Below are 26,296 nucleotides of genomic sequence, written 5' to 3'. Positions count from 1 at the left end.
ACTGCAACAAATGGCCCGCGCAGCCAGATAGGCATCTCCACACGAGGCCCGCAAGCCGATGCTAATTTGGCGCCTTGGCCGGCACTTCCCTCTCTCTTGTTAATCGTCGCTGTACGCAGCCGGTGGCCTCTGCCCGAACGGCGGAGTCACTGATTTCTGTTTTGTAGGATAAAAGGATTCCTCACAGAGATGTGCACTTAGGTGATGATGTCACTTAATACACTGTGGTGACAAAACTCATGAGATACCTCCTAATATCATTTCGGGCCTCCTTTTGCCCGCCGTAGTGTAGCAACTCGACTTTGTAATGGGCTCAACTAGTCGTTGGAAGTTCCGTGCAGAAATATTGCCCCGTGATGCCTCTATAGACGCCTATAATTGCGAAGGTGACGACGATGCAGGATTTTGTGCACGAATTAATCTCTCGATTATGTCTCATAATTGTTGGATGGGATTCAGGTCTGGCGATCTGGGTGGACAAATCATTCGCTCGGATTGTCCTGAATGTTCTTCAAAGCAATCGCGAACAATTGTAGCTCGGTGACATGGCGCATTGTCTTCCATAAAAATTCTATCGCTGTCCATGAATGATTACAAATGGTCTCCAAGTAGCCGAATATAACCATGTCCAGTCAATGATCAATTCAGTTGGACCAAAGCTTCCAGTCCATTCTATGTAAACACAGCCCACACCATTATGGAGCTACCACCACCTTGCACAGTGCTTTGTTGACAATTTGGGCCCGTGACTTCGTGGGATCTGCGCCATACTCGAAACCTTCCATCAGCTCTTACCAACTGGAATCGGGACTCATTGGACCAGGCCACTGTTTTGCAGTCGTGTAGGGTCCAGTCGATATAGTCACGAACCCAGGAGAGGGGCTGCAGGCGATTTCGTGGTGCTAGTAAAGACACTCCCGTCGGTCGTCTGCTGCTACAGTCCATTAACGCCAAATTTCGCCAGACTGTCTCACCGGATACGTTCCTCGTACGTCCCACATTGATTTCTGCGGTTATTTAATGCAGTGTTGCTTGTCTGTTAGCACTGACAAACGCCGCTAGTCTCGGTCGTTAAGTGAAGGCCGTCAGCCACTGCGTTGTCTGTGATGAGAGGTAAAGGGTGAAATGTCGTATTCTCAGCGCTTGTGCCATGCGTTTAGCTCCAACTGCCATTCAGCATTCTAAGTATCTTAATTTCCGTCTCGCGGACATAATCACGTCGGAAACCTTTTCACATTAATCGCCCGAGTACTCTGCCAATGCAGGGCCCTTTTGTACCTTGTGCACGCGGTAGCACCGTCATCTGTTTATGTTCATATCGCTATCACAAGACTTTTGACGTCGTTGTATGATATCGTGATTTTAGCCCTTTGGGGGCTTGCATGTCTTAAGGAACACACACTGTCACTGACGATTACAGCTGCGCTAAACATTACGAAATAGTTGTTTCTATTTTGTCCACAATACTTCGCCCACCAATCCAGCCGTCTTCTTCAGCTGCAGCGAGCTGTGTTGTTACGCATACTCGTTGCCTGGATTCCAACCACACTGGTTGATAAAGTATGTAACATGACTGGTACAGGTCGGTTATGAATCCTATATCATTATAGTTAATTTCGTTTCATATACAAGGCGGGCAGCACTGACCGTTGGATGGTGACTGAAAGGTCCCCACGCAAAGTTGCTGATTCCGGGACGTGCCATGCCTACTGTGGAACTGCAGCAAGAAGGCTTCGTTAAAGTTCGGTGGCAATTCTGGGGTGGTCCCCCAGAGTCTGCTCGGCGCATTCTGAAGTTGAAGTTTCTGGGAGTTAATCTGAGAATCGCGGCTGCAATGGCGCCTTGACCTCCAAGTGCCCGCTTGAGATGTAGCAGGTATGCAATCAACATGGATGTCAACAAGAATCCTACTTTTCTATTCCCACGAGAGGTGAGAAATTCAGCGCCTTCTGAAGTGTGTTTTCTGTTCAGCCTATCCTGTACGTTGCCTCCTGTTCTAGACATTATGTGAGCCTCGTCAATCTGTGCTAAAAGACCGTTCAAATTCAGTGTGAGCTTTGTACAATGTCTGTGCATATGTGTGTTCTACAGCCGAGGACTTTTGCAGAGTACTCCTCTATTTTCGTGATTCCAGGGACATTCATGTTTGTCACATTGGCAACAAGCTAGCTATCGCTCCTATACACACTTTGTGTTGAGTACAGACAACTTGACGTTATAACCATTCGCTTCCTATTTGACATCCCGTGCTGACTGTGCAGTTTGAAGATGTAAGTGTTGCTTTTTGTTACAGCTTGAGGTCTTAGTTTCATATCTCCAGCATCCGTACTCTGGGCAGCTCGCATTTATATGACTGTTTCTGCACTTTTGAAGCACAGTTGATTAGGTTATTTCTCTTGCTTATTTGAAAATGAAAATTACGTAGAAGAGAAACTCTGATTTGTTCTTCTTTCAGTCTTCCTAAAGATTTCAATCGAAGTCCCATGTGATTAGCTTCTGTTTTTCATGTTAATTTTCTGTTTCTGTTTTCCAAGAGTAACATGCGAGTAAGATTCCATGTGGTTTTTAAATTTGCAGAAATTATTATTATTGTGATAACGATCCATTTATGAACCCTAATACCTACAACTTCTCCCATGAGTAGGCGGCCCTTATTTAACAAATATAATCAGAAATTCATTGAACTGTTGTTTCATTTGTCCGCAGCTCGTGGTCGTGCGGTAGCGTTCTCGCTTCCCACGCCCGGGTTCCCGGGCTCGATTCCCGGCGGGGTCAGGGATTTTCTCTGCCTCGTTATGACTGGGTGTTGTGTGATGTCCTTAGGTTAGTTAGATTTAAGTAGTTCTAAGTTCTAGGGGACTGATGACCATGGATGTTAAGTCCCATAGTGCTCAGAGCCATTTGTTGTTTCATTATGATTGTGTTTCTCTTGTGCACAGTGGCCAAATTATTTATGAAATGTTGCACGACGTCCGAAGTTGTTTCATGTGGTGACGGGCGGGTACAACTCGCAGGTTTTTATTTCGGAGTTCGAACCGTTCCTAATACAGATTGGTTCAAAGTGGAATTATGTCAAGTAATGGCATTACTCTCCTGGAACTATTCTATTTTATGCAAAGAGCGCAACTCCATCCAACGCCACGAGTGAAAGTAATAAATCCACCAAGTGATGTTATTGTGTTCTGATACATTACACACAATCAAAATAAATCCGAAAAACTATACAGTTATCATGCGCTGTGCGCAACTGGAGTACGGCAGCGAGTACTGTTACGTGCTCGAGACGCGGACGCGCCCTTCTAAAAACATTTTCATGGATGCAGTTACGTGGACGTTTTAACTCTGTCTGACTTAACTGCATTCGAATGACGTAACTGTATCGAGTCGTCTCATTTCAGAGCACAGATACTTCCGAAATAATATCAGTCAAATTTTCTGTTTGTATGCCCATGCTTTGGGTTACTGCTGTACCAATAATTTATTAATACTGGTAGTGTGCATCAGCTCAGGTTGCACAGGTGTGATGAATGCTGGTTACAGGAAGGCATTGGCTGTTAACTACGCCATACTGTGTGTTAATAGTTACTCACTGTGCACAATGTCTGCCATATTATGTATCTCAGAGACCAGAAATATGTTTTTCCGGTGATAACATGTCACAGACGGGTCGACTGTATTGGAACATTTCAACATGCACTTGAGAATGCCTTTAAAGCAAAATTATGGTTATGTGAAGTAAATAAACAATTTCCTGTCAAACGGCGAAAATTTCTTAAATTATTCTATACGATTGTGGTCCCCTACGAAGGAAACATGTGAAATTAAAGATATGTATTAGAAATTAAAGGCAAGGGATCTAGAATTTATGTCAGTTACTTGAATTTGATAGAAAAAAATAATAACCTGGATGACTTCAGTAGAATGCCAAGACAATTATTTAAACAGCCCAACAAACTGTGTGCTGTGCATCTGATAATCCCGATAGTAAAAAAAATGGTTCAAATGGCTCTGAGCACTATGGGACTTAACTACTGAGGTCATCAATCCCCTAGAACTTAGAACTACTTAAACCTAACTAACCTAAGGACATCACACACATCCATGCCCGAGGCAGGATTCGAACCTGCGACCGTAGCGGTCACGCGGTTCCAAACTGAAGCGCTTAGAACCGCACGGCCACACCGGCCGGCCAATCCCGATAGTTCATTCGCCTTCTTTTCTAGTCCCTTTTGCCCCCTTTTCTGTATATGTTTCATCTGGGTATTTAGTTGACCCGACAGTAATGCGTCACGGTTTGGTATTTGTGAAGCACACGATGTAAATAACTTTAAATGTTGGTATTCTATAATGAAGTTCTCAGAGTTCCCGTGGTGCTTCCTTACAGAAGGCAAGTATCATATTGCAGCTAGCAGTATTTAGAACGAGGTGAGTCTCGGAGGCGAAAATAACGAGCTAAAACGGTGGTAGTTGCCTTCTGCTCCTTTATTTTTATGTTTCGCCAACCTGCATGCTTGGCAAGGTTGCCGTGGTTCGTAAGTGGCTGCGCGGGTGAGGGACCACACAGCCGCAGTTTCAATCTGCTTGCGACCTCAAATTTCGCCGCATCCGCACGGCCGCCGCTCTTGTTGCTCCTGTCTTCTCGGAGATATTCAATCACCGCATCCCGCCGGGAAATAAAAGCGTAAAACAAGAAGGCAGGACGAGAGAGAGAGACACAGTTGCAGGAGGAATCTGCCGGAGTCGGAAGAGGCTGCGAACGGAGTGTGGGCAAGCGCGGGCGCGGGCGCAGCTGAGCCGAGCCGCCGGGGAACTTGTTTTACATGGCCGCTCGTCTTTTTGGGCGCGCCGCCCGCCGCCCGCTGGATGCCAGTGTAATTGGATTCGTCTCCTGGACGCGCCAGCGCGGGGCACCCTCGCCGCCTCCCTACCTAGCGCAACGGCCACACGCAGCTAGTACTCTTGAGTCGGCGGGATTCCTAAAGCAGATCACATCTTCTAGAAACCGGGTTCTCCCATTCTTTTCAGCAAAGGGTAATCCGCAATCGAATTTCGGAATTATAGCTCAGCATCATCATCATCATCATCATTTAAGACTGATTATGTCTTTCAGCGTTCAGTCTGGAGCATAACCCCCCGTATACAGTTCCTCCACGATCCCCTATTCAGTGCTAACATTGGTGCCTCTTCTGATGTTATACCCATTACTTCAAAATCATTCTTAACCGAATCCAGGTACCTTCTCCTCGGTCTGCCCCGACTCCTCCTACCCTCTACTGCTGAATCCATGAGTCTCTTGGGTAACCTTGCTTCTCCCATGCGTGTAACATGACCCCACCATCTAAGCCTGTTCGCCCTGACTGCTACATCTGTAGAGTTCATTCGCAGTTTTTCTTTGATTTCCTCATTGTGGACACCCTCCTGCCATTGTTCCCATCTACTAGTACCTGCAATCATCCTAGCTACTTTCATATCCGTAACCTCAACCTTGTTGATAAGGTAACCTGAATCCACCCAGCATTCGCTCCCATACAACAAAGTTGGTCGAAAGATTGAACGGTGCACAGATAACTTAGTCTTGGTACTGACTTCCTTCTTGCAGAAGAGAGTAGATCGTAGCTGAGCGCTCACTGCATTAGCTTTGCTACACCTCGCTTCCAGTTCTTTCACTATGTTGCCATCCTGTGAGAATATGCATCCTAAGTACTTGAAACCGTCCACCTGTTCTAACTTTGTTCCTCCTATTTGGCACTCAATCCGTTTATATTTCTTTCCCACTGACATTACTTTAGTTTTGGAGATGCTAATCTTCATACCATAGTCCTTACATTTCTGATCTAGCTCTGAAATATTACTTTGCAAACTTTCAATCGAATCTGCCATCACAACTAAGTCATCCGCATATGCAAGACTGCTTATTTTGTGTTCACATATCTTAATCTCACCCAGCCAGTCTATTGTTTTCAACATATGATCCATAAATAATATGAACAACAGTGGAGACAGGTTGCAGCCTTGTCTTACCCCTGAAACTACTCTGAACCATGAACTCAATTTACCGTCAACTCTAACTGCTGCCTGACTATCCATGTAAAGACCTTTAATTGCTTGCAAAAGTTTGCCTCCTATTCCATAATCTCGTAGAACAGACAATAACTTCCTCCTAGGAACCCGGTCATATGCCTTTTCTAGATCTATAAAGCATAGATACAATTCCCTGTTCCACTCATAACACTTCTCCATTATTTGCCGTAAGCTAAAGATCTGGTCCTGACAACCTCTAAGAGGCCTAAACCCACACTGATTTTTATCCAATTGGTCCTCATCTAATACTCGCACTTTCCTTTCAACAATACCTGAGAAGATTTTACCCAAAACGCTGATTAAAGAGATACCTCTGTAGTTGTTACAATCTTTTCTGTTTCCATGTTTAAAGATTGGTGTGATTACTGCTTTTGTCCAGTCTGATGGAACCTGTCCCGACTCCCAGGCCATTTCAATTATCCTGTGTAGCCATTTAAGACCTGACATTCCACTGTATTTGATGAGTTCCGACTTAATTTCATCCACCCCAGCTGCTTTATTGCACTGCAGTCTATTGACCATTTTTTCCACTTCCTCAAATGTGATCCTATTTCCATCATCATTCCTATCCCATTCTACCTCGAAATCTGAAACATTACTCATCGCATTTTCACCTACATTGAGCAACTCTTCAAAATATTCCCTCCATCTGCCCAAGGCATCCACAGGATTCACCAGCAGTTTTCCTGACCTGTCCAAAATACTTGTCATTCCCTTCTTACCTCCCTTTCGAAGACTGCTAATTACATTCCAGAATGGTTTTCCAGCAGCTTAACCCATAGTCTCCAACCTGTTTCCAAAGTCTTCCCACGATTTCTTCTTCGATGCTGCAATTATCTGTTTGGCTTTGTTTCTTTCTTCAACATAACTTTCTCTGTCTACCTGGGTTCTGGTATGTAGCCATTTTTGATAAGCCTTCTTTTTCCTTTTACAGGCTGCCTTGACTGTATCGTTCCACCAAGCTGTTTGCTTCATCCTACTTTTACACACTACTGTTCCAAGACATTCTTTAGCCACTTCTAGTACTGTGTCCCTGTACCTTGTCCATTCCTTTTCCAATGACTGTAATTGACTACATTCAACTAACTGGTACCTTTCTGAGATCGCTGTATGTACTTGTGCCTGATTTCCTTATCCTGAAGTTTCTCCACTCTTATCCTCCTACATATGGACCTGACCTCCTGCACTTTCGGCCTCACAATCCCAATTTCACTGCAGATTAAATAATGATCAGTGTCATCAAAGAATCCCCTGAATACACGTGTGTCCCTCACAGCCTTCCTGAATTCCTGATCTGTTATTATATAGTCAATGACAGATCTGGTTCCCCTGCCTTCCCAAGTATACCGGTGAATGTTCTTATGGTTAAAAAAGGAGTTTGTGATTACTAAGCCCATACTGGCACAGAAATCCAAGAGTTGTTTCCCGTTCCTGTTGGCCTGCATATCCTCTCCAAATTTACCCATAACCTTTTCATACCCTTCTGTTCGATTTCCAATCCTGGCGTTAAAATCACCCATGAGCAGAACACTGTCCTTGTCCTTCGCTCTAACAACTACATCACTGAGTGCCTCATAAAAACTATCCATCTTATCTTGATCTGTCCCTTCACAATGCGAATATACTGACACAATCCTAATTTTCTTGCTAGACACTGTCAAATCTATCCACATCAGTCGTTCGTTTACATACCTTATTGCAACTACGCTGGGTTCCATTTCTTTCCTGATGTAAAGCCCTACACCCCATTGTGCTATTCCTGCTTTGACTCCTGACAGGTAGACCTTGTATTCTCCCACTTCCTCTTCTTTCTCACCCCTTACCCGAATGTCACTAACAGCTAAAACGTCCAGCCCCATCTTACTTGCAGCCTCTGCCAGCTCTACCTTCTTCCCAGAGTAGCCCCCATTGATATTAATAGCTCCCCATCTCATTACCATTTGTTTGCCAAGTCGTATCGTAGGAGTCCCTGGTTTGTCAGTTAGAGGTGGGACTCCGTCACCTCCAAAGGTCCGAGGCATTTTGCTCTGATTGTTGCCAGCATCATATTTAAAGTACCAGGGAAGCAGGTTGCTAGCCTTACTTGCCCCGAGTCCCATTGGGTTTTACCCCTAACGGCTGAGGGACTAACCGGTGGATTTGGTAGTCTTTGCCGTATGAGCACAAAGGTGACCACGACTCAGAATATGTCCGAGATGCCCAGCCTTATTCCAAAGTAACTGGTATCCCGACTGTCGGGACCACTTACTTGGCCACTCATACGTTGCCCGTGGTTCATGAACTAGGACATGACTACAGGAACCCACACCATGAACCACTTGCATTGGGAAATTCGAGCTTCCGTACACTTAGCTGAAAAGACTACTAGGAAATCCAAGATGTATACACTCATTGGACTCGCATTAAGGTACTGACGGCGACGGTTATTGGGACCAAACTTCGTGGACGTCTTCTTCATACATAAAATAATACATAAAAAAATAGCATTCGCAATTGTGAATATCAAACACCATCGGCTGTATATTGAAATGACATTGAAATTTTCTGCCGAATCGGAACCCGAACCAGGATTTTCCGTTTTACGCGGGAGGTAGCGTTAACCGCTTCGTCTATCCGTGCACGAATCACAGCCAGACCCGAAGTTTCTTATGTCGTCGCCCATGTGTCACAATCTGCCCTTGTGCAGAGCTTGTTCTTCGGAGCCGGCTGGGGTGGCCGAGCGGTTATAGGCGCTACAATCTGGAACCGCGCGACCGCTACGGTCGCAGGTTCGAATCCTGCCTCGGGCATGGGTGTGTGTGTGATGTCCTTAGGTTAGTTAGGTTTAAGTAGTTCTAAGTTCTAGGGGACTGATGACCTCAGAAGTCAAGTCCCATAGTGCTCAGAGCCATTTGAAACATTTTGTTCTTCGGATATGCATTCATCTCCGAAGGAACATTCCAGCATACTTCATAACACAGGCACTGCTGTTTGGTATGATTAACTTCAATTTCATTTGGAACTTACGTCAATCATCGAGATGAGTAAGAAGCGTGACTTCCGCTCTGAAAAATACGCTTTTGTATTTTGTCGTTGGGTGGAAACAAACTGCCTCCGAAAGTCACCCTGAGGAATTTTTTTCATTGCCTGAAACAAATGCTGTGCCAGTTCCTGTGTTCTCTGGCTGGAGGCTGACATCAAAGTATAAGTCTTCCCATCGCATCCTAAGCATTCTCTGCGGGCGACAACTATTTTGTTTTATGCAAAGAGCCCAACTCGGTGCAGTGCCAAAAGTGAAACTAATAATCCACCAAATAACGTTATTGTAAATTCGGATACACCTTACACATACGTCAAGTATCCGTACATTCCTCGAACCATTGTGGTGTGAACTGCAGTCAGGAAGGGGTGGGGGAGAAGGACTCGCTTCGTCCTGCTGTAATATGCCACTTGGTACTCTGATCAAGTAGTATATGACAACAATATTTCATGGTAGTGCCACATTTTGACAAGCATTCAGTCGCCCCTCAACAATTAACAAATCACTCCTGTTGTGTTACCCAGTAACCCTCCCCCCACACCCCGATTCCGCGGGTTAGAAAGGCCTGGAGAATAGCTGGTTCGTCTACGGACATTTTGACATCGCTCTGATCGCTCCGCCGTCAAAAACAGAGAGCGGACTCACCTCTAAACACAACAGAATGCTACGGAATGTCCCAGTGACCGTCTCTCACACCGTGTGGTCTGCTGTAGAGCCCACCTCGTCACCACTCGTTCTGTTGCCACTGCACCACAGAAAACAGTATGCGAGATGCGTAGCTAAGATGCTCCGATGTCCCTGAAGTCCAAAACATGAGAATAGGTTGCACGTTAACGTTTTATGTGCCACTATGTTTCGAACTCCACCTGAAAAGATCCAGTAGCGCTAGACACATTTAATAATTTCATGTGTACACGGTTCCTCATCTGTAAAAACAGCTTTTTTTTATACTGAAAATAAGCTTGCATAAGAATGAAATTTCAGACAGGTCACCCTATAGGCTTGGAGTACTCGGTTCACTCTCAGGCCTCTGGTACTGCACTGTACACTTTCGTTGTGAGCGTATAGTGCGAGAGAGCTCACTGCGCTGCCTTTAGTTCCACGCGGTATTAGATATAAAAATACGCGTAGTCTCGTAAATGCATTACGAACTGCACAAGACGCGCGCAAGCTGTAGCGCTTGGCACGGTGTCTCGGCATCTGTCTTCATTCTAAAGCGCAATCCGCCCACTGCGGCGTTTGCCTGGTTGAGATATACGTTCGCACGCTGGAGCGTTTCGCCAACTACCTACTTTGAACGAACGGGACCGGGTTGGTCCAGGCAACCATACCCAACACAGTTACAACTGTCCGCGAAAGGGAACAGCTTTTATTCGACAGGTTGACCTAGCCAGTTGCCGAAATTCGCCCGCTAGGATTGGCAGATGTGAAAGAGAACTCAAGACAACGAAATACCGGACTATCATTTTGTCAGTGATCGGTCTAGGTGTTCATGGAGTAAAACTACGCATTTTCGTTCAGCTGTACAGGTCATCTCTTTCCTACACCTCACTGCGATTTAAGTGTTTGTGGACATTTTCGAACTAATTTTGTCCGCTTAGCGCCCCATTGGCCTTTGATACTTTCCATCTGTTACTTTTCTAGCTGCATCTCCGTGTTTTTGTGCACCACTTCTTTCCGCCTGATACTTTACGTATCACCCCCCCTCCCCCTCTCCTCAACAAGACCCGTAGTTTTCTTTATTGTATCCCGGTCCTTCCGTTCCACTTGAAATATTTTGGGCTCTTTTTTAGGAATTGTGAGACAAAATATCGAAGGTCTGCTGCGACACTATTGTAACGAAAGGAAGACTAGCACCTCTTAAGGAGTTGAGAGCCTCTTTCAAACTGAGTACAACAGCAGTTTACCACAAGATCCTAGCTGACGTTGGAGTTTCTAAGTGTGAGAGATTATCTGTCAAGAGCAATTAAATGAGTGTTAACTTGTCATTTTTGTAGACCATACTTCAGCAGTTGTACTAATCCGTACCCGACAATATACTACAGTACGTAGTAGATAATAGCGGTCGATAAGCTGCTCGTATTATACCTTAAATTTGGGACTAAACATAACTGTAGATTTAAGCAAATGACGACTTCGTGCTATAAAATGAGTGAGAAGCTCTAGGAACTGCTGATTGCAGTCATATGCAAAGTCGCACGGAAAGTGACAGGCTGGTAGGACGCAAAACACATTGTAAAACTAAGTTACATTGTGCTGCATGTCCGCTTTTTCACTGCAGTTAAATTTCTTTATCTTTAATAAACTCTACGTTACTCGCTCAGTCGCGAAAGGAAGCAAGGTGAAAAGAAGTATTAGTTTAAAAAAAAGTTAAAGTCGTAGAGTATTGTTTGGCCGTATTGGTGAGATATTCGGTTCACAATGTCACCCACACGTAGCTAAGGGTGTGAGTTGTGTATTACACATTTTTGCTGAGTGTGGTTGGTTGTGAAGCTTGCCCAATGTGTTTCAGTGTCTCTTTCGTGTTGCTGATGGCACTGAGAAAACATGGAGAAGGCACATAGAGCTCCGCGACCCTACCCGAAGTACGAACCACCGTCAACAGTTGTCACACGCCATCACTCGAAGAGACACTGCAAGGAAATTTGGCCCAACACACTAGCGTAGTGACTGGTGATTAGGAACTTTAGGCCTCCACCTTTCCTTCTCTGAGGCCCTATTAATCAAATGCTGTGTTGCAGACATAACAAGGAAAACAAATACCATTGAGTCACGAGTACGAAATGACTCTGTATCGTCGTGTTGGCGGAAATTTGGCCAGTGGCGGTTCTGCGACGCTTTCCTGTGCACTTGGCTCCTGCCTGTGGACTCACTTTCTCCCTAAGCGCCGCCCCGAATGGGGGCCGATCGCGCACTTTCTTTCGCCTTTCGTGGAGCCGTTGGGTGCGCCCAGCAAGCGCAAAAAGCTCAAAAGTGGCGGAAGTCAGTCTCTCTCTCTCTCTCTCTCTCTCTCTCTCTCTCTCTCTCTCTCTCTCTCTCTCTGCGCGCGCATGTATGTATGTATGTATGTATGTGTGTGTGTGTGTGTGTGTGTGTGTGTGTGTGTGTGTGTGTGTTCACTCTAATCCGGGACCTTTGTTTTTCCCGGACAATTGTTCTACTGAGTGAGCAACCCATCTTCCAGCTTGCGAACTTTACAGAGGGCATTAGCTAAGCTACGTCTCCGCAATATCCTTTCTTTCAGGAGTGCTAGTCCTGCAAATTAGGCAGAAATTAGGAGAACGTCTGAAAAATTATTTCTGTCTACTGGAGAATCTTAAGTTGATTCCCTATTTCTAGGTTTCCAGGTGGCTTTTGACATGGTTCCTGAGAATTGGCTTCTAATAAAACTGCGAGCCTATGATGACAGTGTCTCAGTTGTGCGACTGGAATCGTGATCTTCTGTCAGAAAGGTCACAGTTCGTAATCATCACGAGAAATCATCTAGCGAAACCGAAATGCGACATCGTTTGAAGACGATGTTGTCGTTTAGTGTCTAATAAATTCATCAGAAAATCAAAACCAATTGCAGTGTGCTTTAGACAACATACCTACATGAAATGGAAGAGTGCCAATTGACCGTGAACAATAAAAAATGTGAGGTCGTTACCAAGAAAACTAAAAAAAAGTCAGTTAAATTTCCGATATACCATAAATCATTCACGTTTAAACCACTTACGGAAAATAATTACAAGTAACTTACACTGGAAGCATTACAACCTCGTTCAAAACGATGTGGGGAAAGCGAACCAAAGACCACGTTTTATTGTCAGAGCACTTACAAAATGCAAACAATGTCCTGTAGGGAGAAATTATCATCGTAATAAAATAAGAGAAACCAAACTGGCACTGAAAGATGAAGCTGTTCATTTTCTCCACGTGCCACTTGAGAGCGAAACGGTAGAGAAATAGTCTGAAAGTGGTTCTGTGAATCCAGTGTCAAGCACATAAGTGTGAATTGCAGACTAATCATGTAGATGTAGACTGCTCTCCGATAAGAGAGTTACGGCCTCAAGAGCGGTCGCTCCCAGTTACACTTCAGTCGACAACATGTCAACAACATGAAACTGCCTGGACTAGTGGCCAAAGTAACGATTTCACTGCCCTCTTAACTGATCAGTTGACCGGCATTCGTAATGGCGGTTGAAGTGTCAAGACGGACACGCTCTCTGTCCATCAGACTCTTAGTAGGCCAAGTATCTTTCCTACGTGTTAAGAGGTTTAGGGGTAATACACGGCCACCTGAAGCATCTTGCTCCATATTTATTCACGTGTAAGACGCGAAAGAGCAGTCTTGGTCCACGGTGCTACAGTTTGTTGCTGCCTGAATTTCGTGCTGTCCTGTTTTGTTTTCAGTTCTGTTTATCGGCTCGGCTATTTGGCGGAAAAATGTTTGGCAGCTTATTTGGGGTTGAAAATTAGATGACACAGGAGGCGTTCGTTATCCATTTCGAGTAAAACGTTCCTTCGTCTAGTAAACAATACCATGTTATCTTTAGTTTCGTACTTGGCATTTATTTCGTGCACATTCACTGCCTCTCTTGGCAGAGACTTTTTAATCCTGCTGAATTCTGAATAATGCCCTCATCTAGATTTACATGGATGCACTTCAGATCACATTTAAGTGCCTGGCACAATTCTCTATTCTTCCAATCTCGTATAGCACGCGGAGAGAACGAACAACTATATCTTCCCTTATGAGCTCTGATTTTCCTTATTTTGGTGATCGTTCCTCCCTATGTAGGTCGGCATCAATAAAATATTTTCGCATTCGGAGGAGAAAGTTGATGATTGGAATTTCGTGAGACAGTATTTGTTCCATATAGGACACTATTAATGTATTAATTTCAGATTTTAAATTACATTTTTTTCTTCTTCTCCTTCTCCTCAGACTGAAATGGCTGAAAGTGAGAAACGAAATGGGAAAGAAATGGAATGAAGAGTTCATGCGGATGGCTGTGAGGAATGTTATGTTTAACAAAATGACGGCGAGTAAGGCGGCTGAAGCGTTTTCACCAATTAAAAAAGAGAAACATCGCCACCTAAGAGAAGAGATTAAAAGCAGAAGAAATAAGGTCTGAAAGAGAGCCGAAGAAAGACGAACTTGTGTTGTGTGCTCCAAAATAAAATAACCACACAAAGGCTGGCTGTGGAAAGCCAATTACAAAGCGGCGAAGAAAACTAGGATTTACTGAAAGTAATGGATCAATAAAATATACTGAAAACTGCATTACGTGTTTAGAGTCAACTGAAGAAAAAGATTGAGTGCTGTGTTTAAAGTGTAGAGGCTGGACACATGTTGGATGTGTGGATCAGGAGAATATTTTGTGTTTCATTTGCAATGTCTGTAAAACAGGGAGCTAAACATTGCTGAACTCAGCTGAAACTGTAACAATGAGTTCTCATGCTTAGGTGTTTTGTTATTATTCAGTAAGTATCAGTGCAGTGAATAATTAAAACCCGACATTATTACAGAGAAGACAATGGCCGAGATTGCGTGATGCTTTCTAGAAACTTTCTAATTGTAGCTCTTTCACTTTCGATGTAATTAAGTACTACAAATAAAATATGAAATTCATTACACTTTGCTATTCACAGAACAAGTCTTGAGATAAGAGAATGGTATATTAGCATCCCGTTTAACTACCACAGTTGCACGATGATGTCAAAAACAAACCAGTGACGACATAAATCTTCTCTATATCCTCCTACTAATCCTACCTGATAAGAAATAAAGACTGACGAGCATTAATTAAGAATCGTTTGAAGGAGTGGTCCCTAAGCTACCTCCTTCATCGGGTGATTCAGAATTCATTATGCACGACAGTCGGTTTGTAACAATGAACGTCTTTATGATTCTTCATTTTTTACGTCTGCCAGTACAATAACGGATGTTGTGTTGCGCCCACTATAAGATTTAGCTCGATCTTTTCTACGTCAAATGATAATATAGAGTGCAGATGGAAAAATTCGAGGGTCAGCACAAGAGGAATGTAGCGAGTGCGTCCCGTCTGCGGAAAATTCTGCTGTTCTTGGGAAGCTGCTACACCGGCCACAGAGATGAGACAGCGTTCGCAGAACAGAACGCTCTTTCGGGAATTCATTAGTGGTTCTAGATCTCTGCCGGAGCATGCGCAGTTCCTCGTGCGTCCTCAACTGACGCTGCAGCCACAAGCCACGATTACTGCCCCCTCTCCTCTCCACCTCTCTCTCTCTCTCTCTCTCTCTCTCTCTCTCTCTTTCTTTCTTTCTTCCCCTCCCCACCTTTTATCCTGTACTGACACACATATTACACTCCTGTTGAAGCAGTTCACGGGTAGATTATTTATGAAGTCTTCTTCTTTTTCGTAGCCTTGTGCCGTTATCTTCACAGAGTCGGCATGTTAACCTGTAGTTGGCAATATTAGTGTTATATAGTGACAGGATGCCCTTCCTGCCGCCCCCCTCCACCCAACCTACCCCCCTTAAAGGGACGGAAATTGTGTGCCCCGTTTGTTAGTGTTATACGTGTGGAAGTGTGGAAACGTTTTCGAAGTGTTTGCGGATCGTGTAAAAGGCAGTATATAGGAACAACCCGGTATTCGATCCGGATCCGAAGAGGCTCTCCGAACCACAGAAGCGGCTTTCTAACGCGCGTCTATGCGGGCAGGTCACAATTATTTATGAAGAAATTTCTGAAATGTTCATAAACTCTCATAACTACTCAATGATCTCTACCAATTATTAATCGTGAAATAGCAATGGAATCCTTAATAGTCGAGTAGAGTACTTCGCGTAAACATAGACATTAAAATTTAAAAAAAAAAAATCCGAGTAATAAGTGAACAGATAAATAACTGATGTCTCCTGAGGGCTATAGCGTTATAGAACATGTTGCACAACACCTAATACCCGATAAAGATTGAGAGAGAATTTGTTCCCGACTATATTTTACGACTATACGCTGCTAACAGCATCAGTTCAGTGAAGGTTTTGGAAATGCCGTGTGGCTGGGGCCTCCCGTCAGGTAGACCGTTCGCCTGCTGCAAGTCTTTCGAGTTGACGCCACTTCGGCGACTTGCGTGTCAAAGGGGATGAAATGATAATGATAAGGACAACATAACATCCAGTCCCTGAGCGGCGAAAATCTGCGACCCAGCGGGGAATTGAACCTGGGCCGTTAGGTATGACATACCGTCGCGCTGACCACTCAGCTACCAGGGGCGGACAGCGAAGGTTATTGAAAACACGATGGAACACTCGGAAAACACAACGAACGGAAATTATCAGCGGCAGTCTTAAGCAGCACCAACATTATCTTCCATCATCAATCCACGAACATTCTGTATCGGTATAAAGAATACGTGAGATATTTTTAGAAAGTAACGTGTTCTGCATCCAACTGATCCGCTGAATTAGTGCAGCGCGCGTAATTCTGCTTTTAGAAAAGCACATCGCGTGACGCAGGGCGCGCGTGCGTAGCTAGGATAATGGCGCTGTTGTGCGGAACAGTGTCTGCTTGTGGACGGGCCGGCACGCACGAGCTGCAGCCAGGGGGGGGAACGCAGTTGGCGCATACCAAACAGCGCAGCTGTTCAGAGTTGTTCTGGGAATTTTCACTAAAATTTTTGCTACCAAACAATGGAGACATCAGAGCGAAGTAGAGTTACTGTACAGGGGAAATTTTTGTCTAGATAAATGCACTGTGTTTTTGTATGTAAAGTCAGAACCCGGGATTGAACGAGTAGTCCTGATGAAAAGCACTCGTAACAGTGGCCGGTACGTCAGTCCATAGAACAACATGACGACGGGGTCACATACCGGGAAAACGTTTATGGAAACATGAATATCATTCTGAAAACATTTTTAAATTATTATTTTGATTTTTGTTTAGCAGCCTCTTGTCGCATTTGTCTTAACAATAATTAGCGATTTTCTTCAAATTTTGAACATCTTCAGATCTAATTGCGGAGCAACCGGTCAACTTTATGTGCCGTGCACATTCTTCATATTTCTTCTAGTGAGTTGTGGAGGCTGTGCACACCCACATAAAGTTGCCCCATTGCTCAGCAACTATCCTAGATCACATGATGTTCAAAATTTGAACTAAACCAATAAGCATTATAGAGACAAATACGGTGATAGAGTGCGAAACAAAAATTAGAATAATAATTCAGTTGCCGCCAAGTTATCTCGACTTGACATAATGTCAAGCTTTCATACATTTAAATTCGATTTCAGAAGTTCTTTTTAAATTCAGATACTTGCCTTCTCAATAGAACTCAAGAATTAATTCTAAGTTTCAGTACTATTAATGCTCTTCAGCATATAATCTGTGAGATAAGAATAGGCAGAACCTGTGCGAAGACCGATGTTCCATAGGTACTCAGATACGGCATCGGTATAACAGTGTTGTAACAGTTAAGCTAAACGGACTGACAAACCTGGTAATAGTTACATTTTAATCGAATTAAGTCGGGTGATGCTGAGGGAATTAGATTAGGAAATGAGACACTTAAAGTAGTAAAGGAGTTTCGCTATTTGGGGAGCAAAATAACTGATGATGGTCGAAGTAGAGAGGATATAAAATGTAGATTGGCAATGGCAAGGAAAGCGTTTCTGAAGAAGAGAAATTTGTTAACATCGAATATTGATTTAAGTGTCAGGAAGTCGTTTCTGAAAGTATTTGTATGGAGTGTAGCCATGTATGGATGATAAATTGTATGGACAAGAAGAGAATAGAAGCTTTAGAAATGTGGTGCTACAGAAGAATACTGAATATTAGGTGGGTAGATCACATAACTAATGAGGAAGTATTGAATAGGATTGGGGAAAAGAGGAGTTTGTGGCACAACTTGACAAGAAGAAGGGACCGGTTGGTAGGACATGTTCTGAGGCATCAGGGGATCATAAATTTAGTATTGGAGGGCAGCGTGGAGGGTAAAAATCGTAGAGGGAGACCAAGAGATGAATACACTAAGGAGATTCAGAAGGAGGTAGGTTGCAGTGAGTACTGGGAGATGAAGAAGCTTGCACATGATAGAGTAGCATGGAGAGCTGGACCATACCAGTCTCAGGACTGAAGACCACAACAACAACAATGACAATTGTAAAGATGCTCAACAGTTACGCATGTAAATTTCATAAGGGAGAACGAACAACCAGATATACGTACGCAGTGAGCCGTTGGCCTATGTAACTGGAATTGTGCAGAACTATGCTGTACCAATACTCTCTTTTGCAGACCTGCTGAGTTCAAATTTAATAACAATTTTTTGCGTTTGTGTCAGCGTTCAGTAGTCTTACAGCAGTTGGGAAGCGTACAACGAAGAGAACACTAGATTTGCAGCTGTGAAGGCCGCTAGAGCGGATGCCCCGGTCACGGGGCTGTGCGCGCGGACTGCGGGTCCGCTCAGGGGACTCGTGGAGCACTCCGGCCTACGGCGCATCTGGCGGGCACCTGCGCCGTTGTCACAGATAACATTCCGAACACGGCGCTGATGGGGCGCCGCGTCCGGAATGCCGTCCCACGCCAGCTAGCAGAGGCCTCTGGCCCCAGTCTGGCCTCAGTCTGGCCCCCTCCTCCAGAACTACTCCATACTGTTCACTGAGTCGGCATGTTCGATCTACCGCAAGTAACACTACACACCGCCTGTCACGAGACTTACTCTTGGCTGCATCCGCGATCAGGATTGTCATGGGCTCCATTTATCTGAGTAAGCTATGTCACTGCTCACTACACCTTTCGAGAGACTGAGTTACTTCAGAATCGAATCCCTTTGCAAGTGCTTCTTATCCCGTAGTTTGCTGATGCACTAAACTGGCGTTGATAAACTGCTCTATTTCATAGGAAACTACTGATAGACAGTGGCAAACTGATTCTTGTAATTTCTTAGAACGTTATTTTATTTGTAGCGCCGAAAATGTTTTGCAGCTTGTAAAGAAAGTTTCATTTTCAATACAAGAAAGAACCATTGAACAGCGAATGAAATCAGTAGTAGTGAATATTACTGTTTCTACACAGAAGATGTTGAGAGACGGACAGTTACCGTAGAGGACGATGGAGAGAAATATACTTCATTTAGCAAATTTTCCTTAATCCCAATGTGAGAAATACGGAATACACTATCTGAACAAAAATGTCCGGACACTTAATAATGGATATGAGGTATATCCAACGTTCACCCTTGTGGCGTCTTGAACTGCGCTTAGGACCTTCTAATAACTTGTGGAATGTTTGCGGAGGAATCGTCATAAAGAATGGAAACCAGAGATGATAGTTCATTTGGTCGCTAGGATCTGGAGTTAAATCGACGTTATAATTCATCCCAAATGTGTTTTATTTGGCCGCGCGAGGTAGCGGTGCGGTCTAGGGCGTCTTGTTACGATCGCCCCCCCCCCCCCCCCCCCCCCGTCGGAGGTTCGAGTCGTCCTTCGAGAATATATATATAAATTTGTGTGTGTGTGTTGTCCTTAGCGTAAGTTAGTTTAACCTAGATTAAGTAGTGTATAAGCCTAGGGACCGAGGACCGATGACTTCGGCAGTTTGGTCCCATAGTCCTTACCACAGATTTCCAAAATTCGTTCTATTCGGTTCAGGTCAGGGCACGGTGCACCCTAGTTCATTTCACGAACGTTATTGTCCACAGACCATTGCCATACAGATGGTGCTTTATGAATGGGTGCAGTTTCATGCTGATAGAATTATCGTCTTTGAACTGATACTCTGTTTACAGTATGCAATGCCGTAAAACTTGTTAATACCCTTCGGTATTAAGCGTTTTCTTAACTGCAATAAGAGGACCGCACCCTAACAACGAAAAACATCACGGTCACCACCACCACCTCCCGTCTACGTACTTCACTGTTGACATTACTCCTTACGGCAAGTGACAGGTAGCGTGCTCCAGGAATTCGCCAAATCCAAACCTTTCCATCGGATTTCCATAGTGATTCATCGCTCTAAATCGCTCTTTTTTTTTTTCAGTCATCCACTGTCCAGTGCTTCCGTGACCAGGTCGGTCGTGCTCGATGTATCTCAGTAAGCTATGTCACTGCCCATATAAGAGCCTCCTCACAGTTTAGCTGTGGTTGTCTCTTCAATTCACAATCCCAGCAACAGCAGTCAACTTGCGCACATTTAGAAAGGTTCAAATACCGTCACGAATTTGTTACTCATCTGACATCCAATGACCAGTCACTGAGCGCTCCTGAGCGGCTCGTTCTCCTGCTGGTGCTCCTCTGCTGACAACGTAATATTCACTGCCTCCCTCTATTGTGGTGGATTCGTCTCTTGTGACATGAGTGGTCAACTCTGTATCACATAGGACTGTCCGAAAGCTTTCGGTCACATTGTGTTGAGACTAAGCGTTTAGTGTTTTCTGAAGGGTTCGCTGCTTTCCGCGTGCGGCTATACATTTGCACGTTGAGTGGCTTCAGCTGGGTACAGCACACCCGAAGTAACTTGTGGGTTCCCTATCCTCGTGGAACTGAGGCTTTCAGGAAGACAAGAAGCATGTTACGCTGTGTTAGCGGTATGAATAACTTTTGGTGGACTGTGTTTATACGAGGGGCATTCAATAAGTAACACAACACTTTTTTTAAATCTGTGTTCAATGCGACGGCCTTACGCCACCTCCCAGGGAGAGCCTGTACGCACGTACCACTCTAGTGGTCGACGTCAGAGCCAACGTTTTGCTGCCTCAGTACCCTCGCCATCATCCACATACTGCTTCTCGCGGAGTGGATCCTTTGTTGAGCCACACAAGGGAAGTCGGAAGGTGCGAGATCCAGGCTGTAGGGTGGAGGAGGAAAAACAGTTCAGTGAGGTTTTGTGAGCTCGTCTCGGGTGCGCAGACTATTGAGAGGTCTTGCGTTGTCACGGAGAAGGAGAAGTTCTTTGTGTCATCTCTAATGAGAGTGTCCGCACGTTTCAACATTGCAGGAGTCCCAGTTGTGTGCGGCCGGCCGGCACGCGGGAAATCAGACAGATTTGCGCGACCTTGTTCCGATGATAACGGACGCCTCGTCATCTCTCGATAGACATTCTGCAAGTGGCTATGAATATCTGCGATGCTTTGGTTCTCTGCCAAAGAAAACACAGTGACAGGTCTCTGCTTGGAACGCACATCCATTATAGATGCACATTTCTAAGACTACGAATAGCGCCGCTACCTATCGGAACTTCGTGAAACCATAGGGACTCCGCTGTGGCCGAGCGGTTGTAGGTGCTTCAGTCCGGAACCGCGTGAGTGCTACGGTCGCAGGTTTGAATTCTGCCTCTGGGATGGATGTGTGTGATGTCCTTAGGTTAGTTACGTTTAAGTAGTTCTGGGGGACTGATGACCTCATATGTTAAGTCCCATAGTGCTCAAAGCCATTTGAGCCATAGCGACTCCGCAGTTTTTGACCCGGAATTGGTCTAGGAAAAAAAAAGATACGTTCTGTTACTTACAGAACACCCCTCGCACTGCAGATTAAGTATTTAGTGGTAGAGAAACAATGCAGATCTAAAGCTTTTCACCTCTATCAGCTTGAGAAATGCCGAGTCGCATATTGGTTTGGAGTCTACGTTAAACTGTTGGTCCCCCCGTAACTGGCTAAGTAAGTAAATTCAGAGGTTGGGGAAAGGCCTCCAATAGGATCATGCCTCGTAAAGTTAGCTGGTGTTCAAACCAATATTGTTCAAAAATGTGTGTGAAATCTTATGGGACTTAACTGCTACGGTCATCAGTCCCTAAGGTTACACACTACTTAACCTAAATTATCCTAAGGACAAACACGCACATCCATGCCTGAGGGAGGACTCTAACTTCCGCCGGGACCAGCCGCACAGTCAATGAATGCAACGCCTCAGACCGCTCGGCTAATCCCGCGCGGCAAACCAATATTCGCGCTGATGACAGCTTTACCTCATTTTGACTAGAAGTATGATATTAGGGAGATACGTCGATAACCGACAATGAGAGAATGGCAAATACGCACGCAAGTCGAAATAGAAACTTGTGTTATGTCAGTCGTATCAGGAGCTTGTTTCGTGTGCAAAATGACGCTTCGGCTCAGGTTTTAGTTTTTCATGTAATTTCGTGTTTCGTTGCGACGTGTCAAAGGGTCTTTCTGCGAGATAGCGAGAAAGGAAGGCGGAAGAGGAGGAGGGCGGAAGACAGGGTTGTGAGGAGGGCTGAGCATCCCACCGGCGCCGCAGGCGGCCCTCGCTGCGGTAATCACAGGTGAGGCGAGGGCGGGCTTCCATTGGCAGCTCCCGGCGCGGCGTGAAATCCCGGCTCCGTGCCTGGCGATCGCGCGCCGCAAAAACAAACGGCGGCGTTGCGACTTCATCTCGGCGCCAGCCCAGCCCTGCCGCGGCCGCACGCACCGCCAGCCCCAGCGGCGGAGCCACCCAGAGCGCCATTGTGGGCCCCTTCTCTTTCATCCCGCCTGCGTCCAATCCTCTGTCCCCCCATTCACAGTATGCTCCGGCCGAGATTGCTCAATCGCTGTTCCTTAACGCCGCTTTGAATGCCGGTCGTAGAAGCAGCTCCCATTTCTAGCACCTTCGTTCTCGAAAACAACGGATCGTCCTCTCGTCGTACTGAATAGCACGGCTAGGTCATTATTTCTGTAATGGGTGGAACTACTTTACAGCAGCTATCTGTTCGACATCTACAAACGTACTCTGCAAACCACCAGCGGCGCACTGTAAGTCATTCCCTTTCTTCCAGATTGAAATTTTCACTCTGCAGCCGAGTGTGCGCTGATATGAAACATCCTGGAAGATTAAAACTGTGTGCCGGGCCGAGACTCGAACTCGGGATCTTTGCCTTTCGCGGGCAAGTGCTCTACTAACTGAGCTACCCAAGCACGACTCACGCCCCGTCCTCACAGCTTTACTTCTGCCAGTATCTCGTCTCCTACCTTGCCCGCGAAATGCGAAGGTCCCGAATTCGAGTCTCGGTCTGTCACACAGTTTTAATCTGCCAGGAAGTTTCATTCCCTTTCTTGTTCCATCCGCCAATGAAACAAGCGAAAAACGATTGTCTATACGCTTTCGTACGAGCTCCCATTTCTCTTTTCTTCCGATCCGTGTAAGAGATGTTGATGACAGCAGGATCGTTCTAGAGTCTGTTGCCAGTGCTGATTCTCTAAACCTTTTCTATGTTCTCCCCTCTAGGTACTCCCATGTAAGTTGTAGCATTTTTGTAATACTCTCGCATTGGTCTTCTTATTCTCCTTGCTACATAGGTCTTCAACCATCAGGTTGGTTTCCAGCAGTTGGCCGTGCATTTCTATCTTAGGTCTTCCTCTTTGAGAGGGGTATATAGCAGATGGTACCCTCCATGATTTGGTTGGTGTATTCTAGTCTCGGTCTGCCTCTTGTATGTTTCCTTCCACTGTCCCTTCAGTGATACTGTCGATGATACCATCGTGTCTCAGAAGATGGCTGGGTGTTCGATTACCTTCAGCAGACGAGGCTTCTCTTCCTCCACTCTGCAGAGCATATCTTGTATAAGCCGGAAATCGTCAGTATTCTGCTGTTCCGTGTGGAAGGCCACAGGGAGCACGTCCGTATGTCACCACTGACTTCTGGTATCAGCGGCACGCAGTTGACGTCAACAAGTGTAGGTGCCTGAAGATAACATTGTTACAACGTTGAAACTAGTTGCCAAAATGAACTCGACACCTTAAATACAGCTGGAGGAATTTCTTCATTTTTAATATAAACTGCTCTGTATGGTCGTATCCTGGTTATTGGTCCACGATGTTGTATAGTGTCTAACGCCTTTCAGAAATCTAATAAGACATTCAAGGGATTATAAAGCGATAAAGATCTACAAAAAGTTACAAAATATTTCTAAACTAGAATGTCGGTCGATTTGATGATTAGTGCTGCGGGTGAAATGTTGTGTTAGGTTAGTTTCCGCTAGATAGGAGAGAACGTACGTTCAGTGACGTGCAAGTGCTCCGCGTACTTGTAGTCTCATTGTTTTTTCTGTTCTTCAATATTACACAAAGTAATTACTGGTGACACAGCTCATCGAACGTGAAGGCGCCACATGAAATCCAGCTGAGTGATATCTCTTTCTCTCATCGGACCCTGTCGCTTCGCAAATTTCACCCGCTGTCATGACTGGTTTCGCTGTTGCCCAAGTGGGCAATTACTGTACAACCGTTGAGACAATGTTCAGTGGACGTCTTACAAAGCGCAAACTCACTGACGTTCATGGTTAGCAAGAGGTAAGCGATAAATTCAGAATAACATTAGTTGTATAGTCCGTACTGTGAACAAATGTGCAGTATGTGGTCCCAAGACGAAAGAGAGAGAGAGAGAGAGAGAGAGAGAGAGAGAGAGAGAGAGAGAGAGACGGAAATTAGATACCGTTATTCGTTAGTTATGAAAGTATTTTTATGCTTTTAATTTCGATGTAACTTCCCTCGGTTTAATTACTGATCTTTATTAACGTAGCTGTGACCTCTAGATGTGTTAATTACGCGGAGAATGGCACCATGACCACAAGAATACCTCACCTGGAAGGTAGTTGGCGGTTAGGACCAGCTAGGTTATGGCAACCTAACACGCTCTGTCGAATTCCCTTAGAACTTGGTTGCAAAAGTGACGTAGTACTCTGGAAACTTTGATTTGTGGTGTGAGTAGTGAATTTCGCAAACCTCGATCGGACCTTTACATAGGACCCAGTAGGGCTACTCAGCCTCAATCCTGTTAGCCCTCTGAAACATGAAACGGAATTGAAATGTCGTGTGGTGATGGCCTCTCGGTGGTTGGACCTGATCGCCTGGTGCAAGTCTTTTGAGGTGACACCACTTCGGCGGATTGCGCGTCGATGATGATGAAATGATGATTGTGATGATGATGATGATGATGATGATGATGATGATGATGATGATGATGATGATGACAGAAACACCCAGTCCCTGGGCGGAGAAAATCACCAAACCAGCCGGGAATCAAACCCGGGCGGACTGAAACATGAAATACGTAACGTCCGCATAGTGTAATCCATGTACACCAAAGTGGACTTCGCGTCAGACACAGTGTTGAAGAAATCCTTGTACCTACGGGTTCTAAATTTTCAGGAGTGGTAAGAACGTCTAAAATTACGAAATATATTCAATATTCGTTATTGTCACTATCGAAAGATGAACTGTCGATCCGCATTCTGCAGCTGCCGCGACAACGCATCTACCGCATCGTCAGGTTCCACTGTAGCTCCTCTTTGCACGTAGTTCTGTCTGTCATCTGTACCCGATAGTGTCTTTATAAACGTCGGTAAGTTATTTCATAGATTTGTATTTTTTTACGCGAGGAACATGATAATTAACATTAGTTCTGACTTCAGTCAAAATTGTTTTTACAATGAAATGAACACCCTTAGCTGCTTACAGGCGTTGACATACATCAACGGGGACAGATGAAAATGTGTGCCCCGACGGGGACTCGAACCCGGGGTCTCCTGCTTACATGGCAGACGCTCTATCCATCTGAACCACCGAGGACCCAGAGGATAGCGCGACTGCAGGGATTTATCTCTGGCACGCCTCCCGCGAAACCCACACTCTGAACGTATTGTCCCGCACTACATTCGTAGTGCCCCCGCCCATCATACTCATCACTCGCGACGCGTTGCCGATTCCCTTAAGAGTTCGGGCACTGTTTATGCATTCGCAGAGAAGAAGAAGATGGTCAAGTGGCCGGTGAGCCTTAACTATACCATCTTAGTATATATATATACAGGGCTATTACAAATGATTGAAGCGATTTCATAAATTCACTGTAGCTCCATTAAAATTGACATATGGTCACGACACACTACAGATACGTAAAAAACTCATAAAGTTTTGTTTGGCTGAAGCCGCACTTCAGGTTTCTGCTGTCAGAGCGCTCGAGAGCGCAGTGAGACAAAATGGCGACAGGAGCCGAGAAAAGCGTATGTTGTGCTTGAAATGCACTCACATCAGTCAGTCATAACAGTGCAACGACACTTCAGGACGAAGTTCAACAAAGATCCACCAACTGCTAACTCCATTCGGCGATGGTATGCGCAGTTTAAAGCTTCTGGATGCCTCTGTAAGGGGAAATCAGCGGGTCGGCCTGCAGTGAGCGAAGAAACGGTTGAATGCGTGCGGGCAAGTTTCACGCGTAGCCCGCGGAAAATTGGCTCA

At 45.0% G+C, this 26,296-nt stretch overlaps 1 protein-coding gene across 2 annotated transcripts in view; it reads left to right on the top strand.

Moving 5' to 3' along the window:
- The window catches only part of LOC126189032 (protein outspread), a 763,892-nt gene that overhangs the window by 361,217 nt on the left and 376,379 nt on the right, over window positions 1-26,296 (top strand). The gene's annotated exons all lie outside the window — the stretch shown is intronic.

Source organism: Schistocerca cancellata, chromosome 1 (genome assembly GCF_023864275.1).
Source record: "Schistocerca cancellata isolate TAMUIC-IGC-003103 chromosome 1, iqSchCanc2.1, whole genome shotgun sequence".
In the NCBI taxonomy this organism is placed as follows: Eukaryota; Metazoa; Arthropoda; class Insecta; order Orthoptera; family Acrididae; genus Schistocerca; species Schistocerca cancellata.
Note: the sequence above shows the minus strand (reverse complement) of the source record. Positions and strands in the feature narration are given on the sequence as shown.